At 34.8% G+C, this 19,697-nt stretch overlaps 1 long non-coding RNA gene across 1 annotated transcript in view; it reads left to right on the top strand.

The window, feature by feature from the left end:
• LOC134659888 (uncharacterized) overlaps positions 1-19,697 on the top strand; it is a 130,352-nt gene that overhangs the window by 75,618 nt on the left and 35,037 nt on the right. The window lies entirely within an intron of this gene.

Genomic DNA, 19,697 nt, shown 5'->3' with positions numbered 1-19,697 from the left:
CAAATTAAGTTCGGCCGCTTACGCCGTGAGGAGAATTAGACAACTGACTAATGTTGAAACAGCTCGCCTTGTTTATTATAGTTATTTTCATAATGTAATGTCATATGGTATTCTGGTTTGGGGCAAAGCAGCTGACATACAGACTATATTTGTCTTACAAAAGAGAGCCATTCGTTCTATATATAACTTAAGAGCGCGTGAATCATTAAGAGAACTTTTCAAAGAAATTAATATTTTAACTGTAGCTTCCCAATACATATATGATAGTATTATTTATGTTATTAAGAATCTAGACTCCTTCACTAAGAATTCTGATGTCCATAACTTTAACACTAGAAATAGAAATAAGCTTGCTATCAGAAAGTTTCGTGTCCGTAAAGTACAAAAGTCATTCGTTGGGCAATGCATTCATTTTTATAACAAGTTACCTGAGAATGCTTTAAGATTACCCTTTCCAGCTCTTAAGAATTACTTAAAAAAGTCATTGATGTTAAAAGCTTATTACAGAGTCGAGGACTACTTGACAGACAAACATGCATGGTCCAAACCAGAAACTAACTAATAAAAAGTAGTAGCAATTAAAAACATTGTATTATGTATAGAGTTATAGGTGACACAGCTCAGGTAAGCAGGAAAGCACATCAAATATTATATGTTGGTAATTAATAATAATCAATCAGATTTATATAATATGTTTTCCCATTTCTTTTAATAACTTTATTTTCTTTTCCTTTTGTAAGAATTTGATATGTTTTCTGAAAGAGCTACGATTTTGTATGATTCCATGTACATATGTATATTTTCTAAATCAAATTTCTATTACACCTTATGTGTATAATTGCATGAATTCTATAGTAATTTAAATTGTATTTTTTCCCTTATTTTCTCGTAATGCATGTTAATTATAAGATGTAATTATTTTTGAAAAGATGTGTCCCGCCGAGTTTGTTGCCGGTCCCATATTGGGATACCCTCCTCCAATTGAGGGGGGATTTAAATCTTCTCGGGGCAGAGGTGTAGGGTTGGAGCCGGTCTACCTAGCTTTATTTGACGTTCATAAGCGCATTGTAATTATGCCTACTTGAATAAACTATCTTTTATCTTATCTTATCTTACCTATAGGTATCCTCGTATATGTAGCTTGGTGCATAGACCAAATAACAAACGACATATTATGTTAGCTCTATTAGCTATAATTTGTGCACGACTACTGGCGTTAAATGTTCAGCTATTTTGTTAACGTTCATTTTATTCTTCTACCTTTTTTTATATACCAAAAATAAGCGTGCAGACTGTTGTTAGTTAAAAGGCCACCACCGCCTGCAACTCTACTGGAGTTGCACGCGCGGATTGCTGATCTTATACCTAATAATTTTTCAAGAATTCATTCTTGGGAGCATCTAAGACTGACAGTGAGTAGGTACTTACCTACAAACTAAGTAGCAGTGCTATTATGGCTGTGGTCTTTTGTAAGGTCATAGGGAAATAAGTAAGCCTTCTTTATTACAGCCTACAGTTGAATTTTTTGCTCGTGTTAAAGGCTGTGCGGAAAGTGAAGAGTCGTGGAATATATGAGGCCCAATACCTCGACTCTTCTCCTTCCGAACAGACTCTATCAAAGAACGAAAGTTAAACTTGAAGGATTATTTCATTCTTCGGTGACAGGTGTGACGTAGAAGAAGAGTTTTCATGGATCATCGCTATAATCAGCATAATCCATTAATATTCTTTTCCCATTTGTTCGGACAAAGGTGTCAGTTTTATTCATCGTATCAACAATCGTATAGCCAATATTTCCAAAGTACCCATACAAAGCGTCAAGAAGCGCGACATGTAACATCGTTACGTATTGCTAATGCGACTAAGTCCTGGCCTAATGCGCGCTGGCTTAATCTCTTGACATGAAGCACTAGGGCTTCACTAGAATGCACATGCGAATTTAACCTGGTTAATAGGTCAGCGGAGCGAAAACGCATTATCTCTATTGATGAGTGTTTCACGTTAGGTATTGAATTACGGGCTTCACTATTAAATTCAGTATTCGGGCCCAATATTCAGATGGATACGTACAGAGCAGATTTGTTCAGAACATACCTAATCATCCTATCTATAAATATTTTGTGAAATTAACAAATATTGAGTAACAATTAAAGAATAAACTTAATAATAATAACGTACAATGACGTGTTAAAATGTTACCTAACTGGGCAAACTAATAAATTATGAGTGGTTTTGTGTAAGCGCGTTGGGAAAAACTTGTTTAGCTTAGTACCTAACTCTAGTTTGACCTGAAATCGGGTTTGCTCGGTAATATAACACGTTGACAAATACCATGTTCTCCATTCTTATGAAGATGAAATAAACCCACCATTATCACCACCCGCGGACTCTTGGCAGCAAAAACGTAAAACATACGAGTGCTCTCATTTCATGCGTCGAAATCCTGAAGGGATAGGGATCTTTGAATAAATCTTATTCTTGTTTAGGAGAATTATCACAAATGTTGCGTTAACTCATAAACGGACCGCTAATTTGTCCCGTATCCCTCCATCTCGATGACAACCAGTTTCATTAGCCCACGTAGCCCAATAGTTGCGGTGGCGGTTGGCGTTTGGGACGGCTGCGTATTCTCATGGGATTGGCGTGGGCGACACGAATTCTTTAACTAAATAACCAGCGTAACGTGACCACGATATCTAAATAACTATTCATAATCAAGGAGCGCTTTTAAACTGGTTCACCTGACCGATTATCATTGATGCTCAGGCATGTAAGTGATTGACGCCCTTGCTGGTATAATCTGAAACTCGTACGGCTCGTACCTAATGCATGACGTAGCAATATTTAACCTATCATTTCTCGCACAGGGAAGAAAAAAAAATTTTTTTTTCTCTTTTTAGGGTTCCGTACCCAAAGGGTAAAAACAGGACCCTATTACTAAGACTCCGCTGTCCGTCCGTCCGTCCGTCCGTCCGTCTGTCACCAGGCTGTATCTCACGAACCGTGATAGCTAGACAGTTGAAATTTTCACAGATGATGTATTTCTGTTGCCGCTATAACAACAAATACAAAAACAGAATAAAATAAAGATTTAAGTGGGGCTCCCATACAACAAACGTGATTTTTGACCGAAGTTAAGCAACGTCGGGCGGGGTCAGTACTTGGATGGGGGGCTTGTTTTTTTGCTTGTTTTGCTCTATTTTTTGTTGATGGTGCGGAACCCTCCGTGCGCGAGTCCGACTCGCACTTGGCCGGTTTTTTCTATCACTTATTACTAGACAGTATCTACGTTGTACTAATACCTACGTAGGTAACTAATAGTAACTACTAGCACTTAGCACTAAGTGCGAGAGCGCTACGACATAATTAAGAAACAAAGCAGATTAATAATTAAATCATAACTACAATACACGTAAATTGTGCGTCATTGATTGAAAACTAGCGACCCGCTCCGGCTTCGCACGGGTTAACAAATTATAGGTTTATGTATCACTCTATCTATTAAAAAAAACCGCATCAAAATCCGTTGCGTACTTTTAAAGATCTAAGCTGTATGTATATATATATATATATATATATATACATATATATATATATATATATATATATATACATAGCGACAGACAGAGAGCGGGAAGCGACTTTGTTTTATACTATGTAGTGATTAAATAAGGAAAATATTGAAAATTAGGAACATTAGTCTAACTATCGACACACATATACAATAGGTACCGTATTGTACAAGTTTAAGAGTATGGTACACATGCCTGTTGTATAATATGCCTGCTTCACTTCATATAAATAAAATACTAACTATTAGGAAATATGCTTAAGTAAGATATTTTGTATTTGCATAGTCTTTCTAAATCCAAACAAATTATACAAAGTAGCCAATGGACCTGACAATAGTGTTTTCACCTCAGCAGCTCGAACAAGGGTACTTTGCTACTTAAAAACAGTGAGCAAAATCGCATTTTGCTCACTGAGTGAGACAAAATGAGCAAAATGCGACTTTGCTCACTGTTTTTAAGTAGCAAAGTACCCTTGTTCTAGCTGCTGAGGTGAAAACTTAATTGCTGGTATATCTTAAGAAAACATGAGTGACCTCTATTCACTCAAGTGATGAAGAAGGAATACATTTTTCGGGTTCTCTAATATGTTCTCACTGCTGAGGTGAAAAGTTTTGTGAACTACACGAGATCAAAGTTATTTACATCTCGTGCGCTTTTGAGTCCCTTACTACGCTCAAGATTCTAAATTAGATTCACTCGCTACGCTCGTGAATCTAGTATAGAATCTTTCGCTTGCACGGGACTCAAAATAAGCACTCGAAGAAATATCAAACTTTGATCTCTTGTTGTACAAATAACTATTCTTGTTTTGTTTGTAGAACTTTTTTTACATTCTCCGTTTCTATGTTCCGTTTTCATGCTCTCGGACGTGATATCGTCAATGAACATTTGAAATTGGTATCGGATAATGATAGTTTTTGTTACTTAGTTTGTTATGTTGGTATACATTTATTTTTGTATATCCATTGATCAATTACAAAAAATGTTTTGGGTACAGGCAGGCGTGTCTCGCTCCGCGATTTCGTCGCTTTGCTACAGGTAGCTAAAAGTACATCCGTTCGGCCCCAATTTTGGGGAAAGCCATAAGCCGCGCGTGGCGCTGTCGCCACCTAGCGGCCATATCTGTGCTGATCGTAACAGACGCGTTTTGTTAGAGAGTGAGTCTTCTGTACTTAGTACTATTATTTATTCTGTGGTACAGGGCCTATTTAAATAACTCATGTTTATCGGGAAAATTATTATCTTTCTTATAATATACTTACTTATTGCTTTGTTCAGAAATTGCCTAAAGAATTTTTTTAAGAGTAGGTATCATATACACACATGATCCTCATCAAGTCATCATTAAACAGGTCGGGATAGGTTGGTCATCATATAGGTTACCTACGAGTTTTTTTTATTGCTTAACGAATGCTTTGTTATAGTACAAATTTTATGAAGTGAGTTTGTTCACTTATCTATACTAACATTTCAAGGTGGCTATAATCTGCTTTTGACTACGTGGTAATAGTTATCCTAATTTGTGGTTTACCACTCAATGGCATTGTATTCTTGAGACTCTTTGAGTACCTAAACTAGCTCAGTTGAAAAGATTTACACTATACCTTATTAGTTATTTATAGATAGCGGTACTTAGGCTGTTTGTAGACATTCACAACAATCATTACCTAACAACAAGTTTTATCATCTCATAACTTTAATTAAACATATTTCTAGTTTAGACTATTTCCACTCACGGCAAAAATTATAATTCCTAAATCTAAACACGGGCTTAACTAATGTTCCTCATAAAGGAAACATCATGTGTGCTCGAATTGTGCGCGTAATTGATCTGTCAGTTGCAGTAAGTGCATCCTGTTTTCTCCGCGCAGTGCGCCGCCACAGTATGCCCCGTATTGATGAACTTGTCAGCACCGTTATCGTGCTCATCTCGTCAATGGAATTTCATAATAAAATAAACCGCAAGGTCGATTATGTATCTAGTACGAACATAGGGTCATCGAAAGCAATGAACCTATGACTATTCTGAAGGAAAGAAAAGAAGAGTATTCCAATTAAACCAATTTATAAACACTAATACTAGTGTTACTACATACCTAATCTACAAAGGAACCTATTATATTATGTAGAGATAGAGATCTTGCATAGATAAATAGGAATTACTCGGGACATTGCACATTTAAAAGTTAAAAGTAACAATCACTAGCAATTTTAGCATAACAATAGGCTTGTTTGTAATTTGTATCAAAAATATTCGTGAACTGTGGCGACCTAAATTTTTTGTATCTAAATATTTACAATGTAAATGAAATAGGCCCATGGAAAAAACTGCCGGAATATGAAATAAAGCGAAATACAATAACAGATAGTGCTTAATGGTATCTTTGGTAGGTATAATTAAATTTTTAGTGATAATAATCTTGCTCTGGCACAAGATAAAATGGCCTTGTTTTAATCTATTTTTGCAATGATACCTTGGGTACCTACATTTCTACAGAAATATGAGCATAATATAGATTGCAAATACCAATATTTATCTACATTATATTTACAGAACCTACAAGATACAGACGTATATAAGCACGTGGGTAGGCATCCCGAAATAGCAAACTTAACATCTTTTAAATTAAACATATTTTTATATTATGAAACCTTATATATATTAAAAACGGGTCACTCACGTATATTAAGTCGAAAAATGCTCGACATGTTTCACTTCGTACCGAAAAGTGTCATCAGGAGCTTGCGTTTACAGTGACGGACCGGCGCAGACTGCGGGCCGCAGCTCTCCGCGCCCGATGACTCGGCGCAGGCGCCGGTGGCGGCAGGGGGGGCGAGAAACTACCCTCATTTATGGCATTATTGTCAAACGATGGGTTGCACACAACACTCACTACGTCACTTGCTAATGGATCGTCCACATATATGTATTTAATATGTCTTTGTCTCACGGAAGTTTTGTTATTAAAATATACCTTTATTAGGCCAATCAAACTAAGTATGTTTTTTTCGAAGAATGAATTCCTTCTGAAATCGTTTTAATACCTTCATTTGACCTCACCTCCTGGAATTGCGCCAGCGGATTACACGCATTTATTTAGAACCGAATGAAGCTAATAAAATGATTTTCAGCTTGCTGTGAATCAATTCATCGACATGTTCTTTTTAGATCTAATTTGATTGATCTATTATGTACAAAACAGATGTACTTATTGTAAATTGTAAGATTACGTATTACCTAAACGTAATTTAAGCTTTACCTAATGTAAATATAATTTCGCGGTTGAATTGCGCTGGTAACGTATACCTAGTTACCTACCAATATTACGCAGCTCCCAGTAACCTGTACCTGTTCGAAATAGTATATCTTGCGACATCAACAGCGTTTCAATTAGTTTTCAGAATGTTTAACCAATTGCTGTTAGTCAATTGTATTTTTTACATGCTTTCCGACTTATGTTGCGCGATTTCAGACATGTATACATTTTAAATACAGCAATAGGGATAGTTCAAAGTGATGTGATTTTAATAACATATTAGGAGGGCGAATAGAGCGTACTGTTGTTTTTAGAAGACTAGGACTTCAGAGTATTTGTTAGGGAATATAGACGATGGATACATTTACAGGTCAGACAGGTCGCGTTAATTTAGATAATTGGTACCTTATAAAATTATACTTTTCCTTATATAAAATTTGCTTACTTTAAAAATAATGGTGCACTGTAGAAACGTCTTTTGGCCAAAATCACAATGTTTTAATATGTGGACTAAGTCGCGGGCAGAGGCTAGTTATAATGTTAATTTAAAATTAGTAATACCTGCGCGCATGCTTTGCATTCTAATCCGTAACGGTCATTATAGATCATCACTTAATTAGTTCGAATCAACACCAATTGTGGAATGCTCGCCTCTCGACCGCGATCATCAATTATTCTGTGTTTCATTCACTACACTACATGATTACTTATTGTTACCACATCATTTCTCAGACACTATCACGCCTTATTTCAAAGGTAATATAGTGTTGAGCTGAGTGCACATGTACATCACTTTATTTCTTCTTCCTCCTGCCCTTATCCCACGTTATGTGGGGTCGGCACAACATGTTTTCCTCTTCCAATCTCCACTATCTTGCGTCACCTCAGCACTTACTCCTTTCTTTCTCATATTTATTGTATGTACTAAACGCAAGTAGCAAATGTATGAACTCGCTCTTAATACTAACTAATGTGTCCATCGGTCCTAACGTGTTAGTTGTATCACAAATTACAAATACCTATGTTGACTTAGGTAGAGACGTTTGCTATGTGTACATTTCAATAAAATATATTTGTTAATTATTTGGCATGATCGGGTCGTATCAAACCGTCGCAAATCAACCTTTCAATTTGAGATAAGGAGGCATTAACTGGAATTAACTGTTTGGTAAATTCACTGACTTTATGCTTTTGGGAAGCTTGCCCTCGAATGTCAGTAGGGCACAGAAAATGTTACTTTAGTAAGGTTATTTTTTTATATTTCAGAATAATTTTACACAATATAAAATTACAATATAAAATAAAAATCCTTAGAAAAATTAACCACACTTTTAGATTCACCACCAAAATAAAAACAACAAATCAAAATTAAATTCTCATCGCAACAATACAACTTAGGTTATAACAATAGAAATTGTTTCTCTAGGACTTGGTCACTTATCATTTGGTCTTTTATGTTAGGTATCTATTTTAGTTTATAATTTAGGTACCTATATTTAATAATATACTGGTACTGGTACTGGTGGTATAGGTACTGTGACTGTGACTTAAAAACGAAAATCATACCATATTTCATAAAAAAATAATTTTATATGTCCTACTTATTTCTCTAGGTACAATAAAGGCACTCCCTAGATAAAATGTAAAGTCACATTAAGGAATTAGGGTGTTGCCATATATGCAAGATAGCAAAAGCTAACACAATAAGTTTTTTATTTGTTTGTGTTGGCTTGTACCCTCAAAGCGGCCGCTGTTATCTTATTTGATTACCTATATGATTTTTTATCTTTGCTATACCTACTTTTTACCTAAGTTCTGTTATGTCTAATATAGAGCTAGTAGAGAGAGAGAGTACCTACCTACATGCAATTTTTGTCATAATTAGTTCAATCAGTTATGCTAAATGAAAATCAAGCCGACATTTATTTGCTTAATTAAGTCGCGTGTTTAACATGATACTAAACTTATTTGTGCAATAACCTGATCACGTTAAAAATAATACGTTCCACAACATAAATCCAATCGTAAATAACTTAATTAAGTTTTTTTTTCTGACGATGACGCTAAACCCAATTTTAAGTGTTTTTAAATTTAAACTTTCATTTTTGATTTAGACGATTGGTCATTAAGTCTAACTATTGACCTACATAACAAGGCAAGCATCTAAAAGTACTTCAAGTTCAATGGGTTAACGGTGTGCGCTCGATCGCAGTATTAAAGGGCCTTTAACATTAAACCGGGCCTTTACACAAAACACCGAGTAGCAAAGGCCACTTAAAAGTGCATTCTGAATATTCTGATCTAGCGAATATGCCGCGAATGTAGTATTAAGGCGTATTGTATCGATGTTTAGTTAATGGAACAGTTATGCGATTGTTCAAAATTAACGATTTTTTTTGACATATATTAAGCTATACCAAAATAATTACATTTTGACATTTGATCGCGATAAGTATTTTGTATAGGTACATTTCGCAGTATTAATTGTCGGTATAATTGAGTGTACCCGTAGCCTAGCAAAACTTTCAGTTTCAATGATCGCGTGTATAAGTTGGAATAAACGAATCGCGCAGAAGCGTTATACATACTCGTACGCATGTTTAGCAATACAATGGCGCCGAGAAGATGTTTTTATACCACTTAGGTGACTAATATGCTTACGCTTTAATTCGACTATAATGTAGGTAATTAATGTAGCATACCTAAACAGTAATGTTGTATACAAATTATATAAAATGTATGTTGACACTGACATTAATATATAAAAGGTAGGAATGCCGCTCTACTAGGTATATGATTAATATGATCACATCACAGAATTATGAAAACTACTAGTTTTCTACAAGGCACTTTGCGAAAACTAGTTTTGACTGGAAAATCCCAGTTAAAACTAATTTTGACCGAGGCTTATCGAATAACTACGAGTAGTCTTAACACTTTGACTACCGAGAACCCACCTGGTAGGCACTCGTAATGTTTGCTCAGATGCCGGACAACCCGCCCAGCGGGTTGTTTTGTACGTAGATATAGACGACCGGTTTCTGGGGTAGTGCGCCGTTTTTTGCCCGGTTGCGAAAGTGTTAACTATGAGGGAAAATGCGTTATCACTAAAAACGGATATTTACGGTGACATATACATAGTTATGATACTAATCACAGGATTAATCACAGTTTGAACATGGGAAGTTATTTCTTTGAATATCATGTATAGTAATACTAATTGAACATAATATATTATGTTCAATTAGTATTACTATAATTGCAAGCCATTGAATTGATACTCAAAGTTACCATCGTTTTTATTCCTTTAGATGAGATTATTATCCAAGGATTTTTAATTTTATTTAAAAAAAACCTAATATGTAGAAGAAAACTTCATACACCATTTAAAAATTGGTAGCAAAACTGTCGAGTTAGCAATTTTCTGGATATTGGAATTTGCAAACTACTAGAAGTTGCAGAAAGTTCTAACAAGAGAAACATGACAGGCTAAATGCTTCCAGAAGTTTGACTTTTTAAAGTTAATATCTTCTTAGACCTATTGTTAAATTAAATTCTCTCATACTTTAGTTAAACTGGTTTAGTACCTACACATCTACTAAGTTTTTCTGTGGCTTGACTTGGCAAAAGCGAAATATGAGTAGGTAGCATTGAATATGCACGTAAACTATCGATAAGTGGCGTGAGATAATATTCTTTCATAAAATTTACTAAAACATATACCACGGAACGGACCGTGTACGTTTCTTTACTATCATCGTGGGTGGTTTTACTAAAAATGTAGGCATTCAAATTAAATTAAAACTCTGTGGGTGTTTTATGTGAAATTAGTATTTATTATCGCTTTGGCACCAATTTTATCAGCTAATTAAAACTCGATAGATGGTAAAAACTTTGACATTCATTTTTTTTACAGATAAGTGAAAATAATAGTATTCAAAATCAACTAATTTAATTGCGAAAGTCTAACTATCTTTTTATTATAATTCATTATTTATGTTATATTTTAATGCTTGCTTCATCAAAATATTCTTATTTTATGTACTTACTATCTAAATTATTATCTTTCTGAAAATATAGTCCACGTAGAGTTTTTTGATTTGAACATATCGCTAGATTTGATCATTGTCTTTTATGCTTGTGCTTACTTAGTTTTTCTTATCATTGTACGTATTATTAACAGTCAGATTTCTTAATTACCTACGAAGACTTCTTCTTAGTATAAGTATGTATTTTAAAAATATAACTGCTACTTCGATTCCGTAAGGGATACAATGTTTAATTTAAGAATTGGATAAAAGCATCCATACCATCGTCCTAGGAAAGACTTCAAAGATAATTCTTTAATTATGCATAGTTGTTACAAATCTAGACTACTGTTTACACTGGCTTCCTTAAGCTCGACGGGCAGGCTAAAAGCAATGAAATCACATTTTAGAGCTATTAATGTTTATAAATAGTGGCGTTAATTTCCATGACAACAATTTCTCTCTAAGCCAAAATTCTTCTAATATAATTATGAGTAAAAAGGCCTTTGAGTTCGAGTAAAAGCACCACATGGCCTTAATGAGCGCTCGTGCGCTTAATTATTAGAAAACCATCCAAAACAATCGGTCACTTTTTTCAGTTTTTGACTTCGAACGGTGTTCGATTTCGATCTCTCCGTGACCTGTCGACTTAGTGGAATTAGGACGTAAATAAAAGTAGCAGTAAGTAGAAAGTAGAGTTTCAGTTTTAAGTCGTGGGTGTTTTTAGTGCTCACTAATCTAATGCGCTTCGATTGCAGCATTGAAATGTAAATTTGTAAATTAAAATGCCGGGACAACGCGAGGAAGATGATGAATGATGTTGATGACTATATCAGTTGTTGTCTGCTAGTCAAAGTGAGCCCACTTGAATGACTTGGCTGTAAATATTGAAAGAACATATGATTATATAAATTTATTCTGCTTACTCTGAAAAACTACCTAATATAACGGTTGTGTCCTTTAGTTAATACTTTTTTGAAAGTCGATTAAAGTAATAATTATGTAGTGAAATTATATTGCAAACGCCTATAAAACTATATACCTATATTAGATGGGAAGTCATAATAAATAGACTACCAAAAGAGGGAATTTGGAATAATTGAAATGAACATTTTCCATGTCTAAAATGAATAAAAACGATACGTCCATATACAACATACTTATTTTTGAACAGCGAATAACTAAATTATAAGAAAAAATCGTTTACTTACATAAATGAAGTTAAGGTGATGTCACAAAGTTTGTAACTCCCGATCCCCAACATATCAGATCCCCAACATAATATATCAAATTTTCTATTTGTTAAGTTCCTCCCACCTCCTAAACGGGTCTAATTAATGTATGACTTCTTATCAAAAATATACGATAATTCTTTCATTATTTGCGTTCCTGTTTTGATAAAACAAAATTAAAACAGGATTAATCTTTATAAACTGATTTCTGTTGTAACGATAACATTGTGTATCGGCATTAAAACCACAGCGAAACTTAACTATAGGTATTGTCGTGTTAAAGTCGAAGGTAACTAAATTGCAGTACAATAAAATTTGCTTAACGACTTCGTGAGATTACGATTAATTGTCAAAAGAATTGTCAATTACAACAGATCTTTTAAAATACTGTGACTTTGCGATCAAGGCTACATCAATTCACAGTCACCTGATATTTAGCTGCTTAAGCTGGGGTCTCAATTTATACTAATGTTCATTAATTAAAATTGTTACATAACGGTACTCTCAATAGCTTAAGAAATTACCAACTCCCGTGACTTAAAACAGTAAACGATGTTTTAACTTTTAACAAGCAGAAACGTCTGCAAACGATGCTAAAACTTAGAATAAATTTACCCTTGACCCATATGGTGGAAAGATTTGCTGGTTATGGATGAGGTCTTGGGGGCTTAGGTGGCAGGGCGCTGGAGTATCGCTACTCAAAAAAAATTTTTTCATCAAACCCATACGTGTGGGTTATCTATGGATAGGTCTTCAAAAATTATATTGAGGTTTCTAATGTCATTTTTTTCTAAACTGAATAGTTTGCGCAAGAGACACTTCCAAAGTGGTAAAATGTTTTTCCCCCCCCCTGTAACTTCTAAAATAAGAGAATAATAAAACTAAAAAAAAATATATGATGTACATTACCATGCAAACTTCCACCGAAAATTGGTTTGAACGAGATCTAGTAAGTAGTTTTTTTTTAATACGTCAAAAATCCCCTAAATACGGGACCCTTCATGGGCGAGTCCGACTCGCACTTGGCCGCTTTTTTTCAATTACTCGATCCACTCTCTGAACCTACGGCACTTTAACATATTTTGTTTGCTAAGGCAAAAAATGACGATTATATGCATTTGTTTCATCAGATCCCAATCCATTTTAGATCTCTAAATTAAATAGGTAAACATAAGAGATAACACGACCTTGCTCATGCTCATGTTGCTCAGGTTATTGACTACGCAGAATGCGGTACAAAAAATCTGATGACGTAAAAAGGTGTACCTAATTTAAGAATGTACACTACCGCTCGTAAGTATTTGACCGCTGTATGATTTAATTAGAATGCTATAACTTCTAAAGTAAGTAGTTAATAATATTTATAGGGGTACTTTATTATTGTGTTTATTTAAATAGGGATCTAGTTATTCAATTTTAATTCGTACTTTTGGCATTGTTTATAATTCTAAGATGCCGACATGACTCTCAGGACGATATTCCGGCACATGTTGGTGAACACCTTTTTTACACTATCTGCTATCAATACGGAGTGAGGTAATTTAATTTGTGTTATTATTTATTAATAATATTGGGGAAACAAATGTCTACAATTTTGCCACAGTTACCAGAAAAATATCTATCTATTCAATATCTATTCAATCGTATTTGTAGTCACATAAAGGCACGTTATATGTTTTTGAGCGCTTCGATCTATGCATGCTATTTACGTCAGGTTTTTTGGGCAATAATCATTAGACCTACGGACAGAAATTAGCCTCAACCCTCCATTATCCTATATAAACTTTTGCGTACAAAAGTAAAAACTTTTGTTTTATGCGTACGTAGGACCCAATAAACATGACGGAAAAACAGACATTAAGTGAAATAGCCACGAAATTATTGTGATTTGTAGGTACCTGTTGGTGAACATGTCCTAAATGTCACCTGGTTACTACGTACCTCGTTACCTCGTTAATATCATTAGAATAACCATAATGAAGTGATCGATTTGATACCTCCTCTATCAGAGCAGACTGGAATTTCTACCTAATAATTTCTACTCGGTGATTGATTACATAAAATAAAATAAAGTTTTTATCCATTATGACGAAAAACAAATCGTGACAAGGCTGATTTAGATGAATTGGGGCCCGATTCGTATTTTGAAATAGACATCTACTAGATATCTTTTAGACATCACCAAGATACGATAACGATATGTTTAAGATCTAACCTGTCAAATTTGACATTTCTGCGATTCTGGAGATACTCTTGAACGATTTCCACAAGATATGACTTAGAGATCCAATTCACATCTAATAGATATATCTAACCTAACACTATCTAACGAAAAAGTGACATTGGTTGCCCGGGTTGAGCTGCAAAAGAGAACTAGTTGAAATACTTGAAATCTAGTACCTATATGTATTCAAGGAACGAAGATGTAAATAGTTTATAACCTTACTCCAGTGGAAGGTGTAACAATGTAGGTAGGTAGGTACATATGTAAGACATTGACTATAATATACCGTCCGTACCTGCAACAACCGAAGAGGTGACATATCCAGTAATGAGCTAAATGACCTTTTTAGTACTAGGTAAGTATACGATTATATTCATAGAGCAAATCCGTTTCTTCACTAGAGCTCTATATTTTACAAAAAAATAATTAAAACGACTTGAATTAACACATACCTACAGTAAATTAAGCCGTTGAAATATCGACTGCATTATCTAAATACTCTATGTACCTATTAAAACTTAAGTACCTAAACGAATTTGTCCATGTTTAATCGTCCTAAATGTCACGTGCGTGGTACTGCACACAAGAGTAATATCAAACACTGGCAAATATTGAGTGTTGTGTTTGTATAACAAAACGTAAAACTTACGAAAAATATTACACTTAAGGAGTAGTTATGCTAGAATTTGCCTTTATAAAAATTAGGCGATAAAACGGTTCAGTTTGACCGCTTGAAAATATTCTAAACCGGAATTGAACCAAATTAGGAAAAAATTGCGTTCACGTCCACACACAGACCGTGGTTTTTAATTTAGTGTTTATTTCCTAAACAGCAATAAACGTTAGAAAAACGGTTTTTTATATGCATAATAACTAGTAAGAAAGTACATTAGGTGCATTTTATTTTCCTTTCAACGTTTTTCCTGTGGATCCGGTAAACATGAAAGCATACAATACTATGTTACGGCATGGCTAAGATATGCGATAAAATTCACATAAACACCAAGGCCGGAGCTGTGTGACTAGGTGTTTGAGATAAACATGTTTCTATTTCTTTTTCTTTCATACAATAGAAGCATCCAGATGTCCATTATCTTAGTTTCAACGTAGGTACATGTATATACACAGTGTTTTTATTGAGTTCCGTTAACTTCGGGGTATGGTTAAGTACGTTTAAGAGAACTAAATGGCATAGTTAATTTTGAAAAAAAATCAATTTTAGCTTTAATAAAAATAGTTTAAAAAGTAATTAAATGTAGCATATAGCGTTGTTGTAACACGGGCATTACATTTAACTCAACCAAACAATTGAAATCTGTAACATATCAATATTATCAATGTCATTTCGAACATCGATCGACCGAGATTGTACTTAAGTTTAGTAGCAATTGTATGAACTCATTCTAAACACTAATCGATATGTAAACCGGCCCTAAGGCAAGTGTACACGCTTGTAGAGGCCTTATAGGAAAAAAATAAATTATTGATTATCTCCGAAATGGAGTTAATTAGAATATCGGTGTCTTTGAAAAAGTTACTTGATTTAAGCTCAGGAATACACCCTTGAAATTAACGGAAATAAAATAAAACACGGTGTATATATATACATGTACATAACATAAAACATAGGTACATGTACATAATGGTTTGCAGTTACTAGATAGACTTTAAGTACCTATGAAACGACAGGAACCATGAAATTCATAGAACCTCCTTTTAGCTCTGTCGTATGATATCTACTGGTCTAACAGTTTAATAAGAAACAAATGATGAATTAATGAAATTAATCACACACGATGGTGAGGAAGTGTCGATGTCGCTTATGAAGTTTTCGGATTGGAAAAAGTAGGTAAGACTTATAAAGTTGAACAGGAGCTGTCAGTTTACTGAACCTGTTGTTGTAGGTTAGTAGACTAATAAAATGTGTTGTTAATCTACGTCTAATTTTTTAAATACGCCATTAATACCGGCTAATTAACCACGGAAAGGTGACGAGTCATTATGGGTGTTACTTAGGTACCTATTTATTTTCCTCTTAGAGATTTTTCATATTATAACGGACACAATTTTATATTTTTATTGCATTTTATATTAACGAAAAGTTAAGTAAATTGCTACACTTTACACTAATTTTTTTTCTATGGAATTAATTTTAATTTTATATTAGCATCTCACAATTTTGCACTGAAGCACAGTGACAGTGCCGCTGCCGAATTCTTGCGAACTAGTTCATGAGGCCTATAGGAGGCATAACATATCTTAATTAATATATTTATTTAATTCATAATTAGGTATTCACTTCTACATTCAGTTGTTAAATCTATTAATTACGGGGTGATACGATATACCTATAGGAATATCAATCTATAACTCAGTAAATGCTTTAGGTGAAGGTATTGATATAAGCAGACATAGGAATCCGTGGGGCAATTTTTCTTGACAGGTAGGGACTTCCTATATCGATAACTCAATTATCGATGCTCGTTCTATATACTACTGATCGCCCCCAACATTGTGTGTTTTTGTAAGTATTGTTTTGAAGACAACTATGAAATTCACACATAGCATATTTTAAATAATCGCTAGGTTATATAAAGGTAGGGCGTAATACTTGTTGCACTATGAAATAGTCAATATTATCTCAACCTCTTTATTGATTGAATATAAATCAAAGCGAATTGAGTTATTATTTTATTTGATTTTTACACTTTTAATAAAAACATATTTTTACAAGCAAACCTTTGTGTGATCACTAGTATATAGAACGAGCATCGATAATTGAGTTTATCGATATAGGAAGTCCTTACCTGTCAAGAAAATTTGCCCTACGGATTCCTATGTCTGTTGATAAGGATACAAATAAATCAGTGTTGAACAGTTAGCAGCAGAAGTTGCTAAGCGGGCGGGTATTCAAAATTACCTTGATGCGCTCTTATTATCCTTACAATAAAGTCGCGTCAAGATCATTTTGAACATCTCGCCCGCTTAGCAACTATTGCTGCTGACTGAACAACGATTAGCGATAACGCTTAGGAAATTTCAAACAGACTGCAATTCATGTTTATAAAAAATTTGTTTGATGTATAAGTAGATATAAGATTTTTCCAAATTTGGTATGGGTGGTATTCAATCGCTGCAAAAAACTATACCAACGTTACCAAAAAATTCGTTGTGAATTGTTTAACAACCTACCTACAAACAAAAGGAACGGTGTTTGTAAAAGGATCCACAGGGAATCCTAGTTCAGGCATTTGTAAATCACTTGTCTTTATAAATTCTTAGTCTTTAAGAGCAACCACTGTACTATACTTTTCTCAATAAATTATTTGTATTTGTATTTGTATTTCCAAATGCTCGTTCAAATAAAGTGAAGATCCTCTCGCCTTAATGGAAAGTTTCAGCGCAAAAAGAAAAACGAACTAAGAACTAAGCTCACCTTGTTTAATGATCGCACATTTTTCTCAATACGTCACACTTTTCTCTGGTACACACAATAACAAAAGTCTAGCCTGGTCCCAAACTGTCACGTAACCGGTTTACGGTAATTTGTTATTTACAAAGCTGAGATCAAAACGCGACGCCGCGTTTTGGATCAGCGGTAAGTCGTATTTAGTAACGGAATGCGCGGCCGCCGCGTGCTCATGTTAGAGCGCAAATGACCGGCGCTGCAAGAAGCAATACAATCGCTGTGACGTTACACAAAATGAAATTAAAAATGGAAAGAAATCCGAAGAAGCTCTAGTACCGAGAGAACCCATAGATGCGTTATAGGCAGCTAACATGTCACTCGTAAACCCGGAGAAAGTCTAAGACGTGCCTAGTCATCCACACCGATTTGAAAGTGTAAGTTGTTCCGTATTTACGAAACTCGATAATGAATGGTCCCGTGGCAGACAACAAAACGGTCCAGTATGGTCCAGTTCATCTTGAATACGTCTAGTTGCGGTTAACAACTTCCTAAACTTTGCGTAACCTGTCATACTCTTAGTATTTACCAGACGTTATTTGAGTCTCAATTATTCTATTTTACGTAGCTTATAAAAATATTACCCTCACTTAACTTATATTGACCTCATAAAACAAAATTGTGTCGGATATGCAAAGTAAGCGGTATTTTATAGCGGCGGTAAAAATGCAGAAATTGGCTCCAAAGAGATATCGTGTAAAATAGGTGCTTTCTGCCTAAATGGTGGTAGTGTTTGTTAGAAATGCAATTTTGATAGTGTCATATTTACGGTGGAGTTTATTTATTGTACCTCAGTGAACGGACATAAAACATTGTGGGTTCTACATATCTATACGGATGGGAGGTAAAACAGAGAAATTAAAAACTAAATATTAATTGTAGGTTATAATTGTATTTATTAACGTGTCTGTCAAATGTGTCAAGTGGTAACAGACAATATAATATAATAATTTTTGACTATTATGACCTAATCTACTTAGTTGAAAAAATGACTATAAAGGTGACATTCCATTTCCGACCGCAGCTGCACTACTGCTCCGACACTACTGCAGCGGCGGCCTGAACGCGTCGGTGTCACGGGTAAATCCAGATTCAAAGATTGTAAAAAATACACTGCTGTCAGCAGCAGCGAAGCGGCTGTCAGCACACAAAAAATACGAAGAAGTTAAAAACACGCCACAAATCTCCGACACAACCCGCTGGGTTTTAATAGTAATTGTGCCGTACCTTGTCATTTTTAGCGTTCCGTACCCAAAGGGTAAAAAACGGGACCCTATTACTAAGACTTCGCTCTCCGTCCGTCCCTCCGTCCGTCTGTCACCAGCCTGTATCTCATGAACCGCGATAGCTAGACAGTTGAAATTTTCACAAATGATGTATCTCTATTGCCGCTATAACAACAAATACTACAAATAAAATAAAATAAATATTTAAGCGAGGCTCCCATACAATAAACACGATTTTTTTGCTCTATTTTTTGTTGATGGTGCGGAACCCTCCGTGCGCGAGTCCGACTCGCACTTGGCCGGTTTTTAATTGTTTATTTTACGAAACATTTGGCAAATTACTTACACGTTATTTCCTTTTAATTCATGTATTCATAATGTCATTGCCTTTTAAGCAAACTTACGACACAAGAACCACAAGAAATTCTCGACAAAGCACATTTTTCACACTAAAAACCTTCACATAGTTGCCACCGCGGGGTTACCATTTGTCGTCGGGCCAGAGCGAGCGAAGTGTTAATAATTCGTATCAATCAAATGTTTTGCATACCGGATCGCGTGGTGCTCGCTGTTCCGTCACGATCGATTAGTCGCAATTATCGAGTGCACCTAATTGCGACTCGACGGGAAAAGTTGAGAACAATGCGTGTTTTTTTCATCTTAAAACTGCCGTTGCATGGTAGTCATGGTAC

Source organism: Cydia amplana, chromosome 2 (genome assembly GCF_948474715.1).
Source record: "Cydia amplana chromosome 2, ilCydAmpl1.1, whole genome shotgun sequence".
In the NCBI taxonomy this organism is placed as follows: Eukaryota; Metazoa; Arthropoda; class Insecta; order Lepidoptera; family Tortricidae; genus Cydia; species Cydia amplana.
This window is presented reverse-complemented; position numbering and strand designations above follow the sequence as displayed.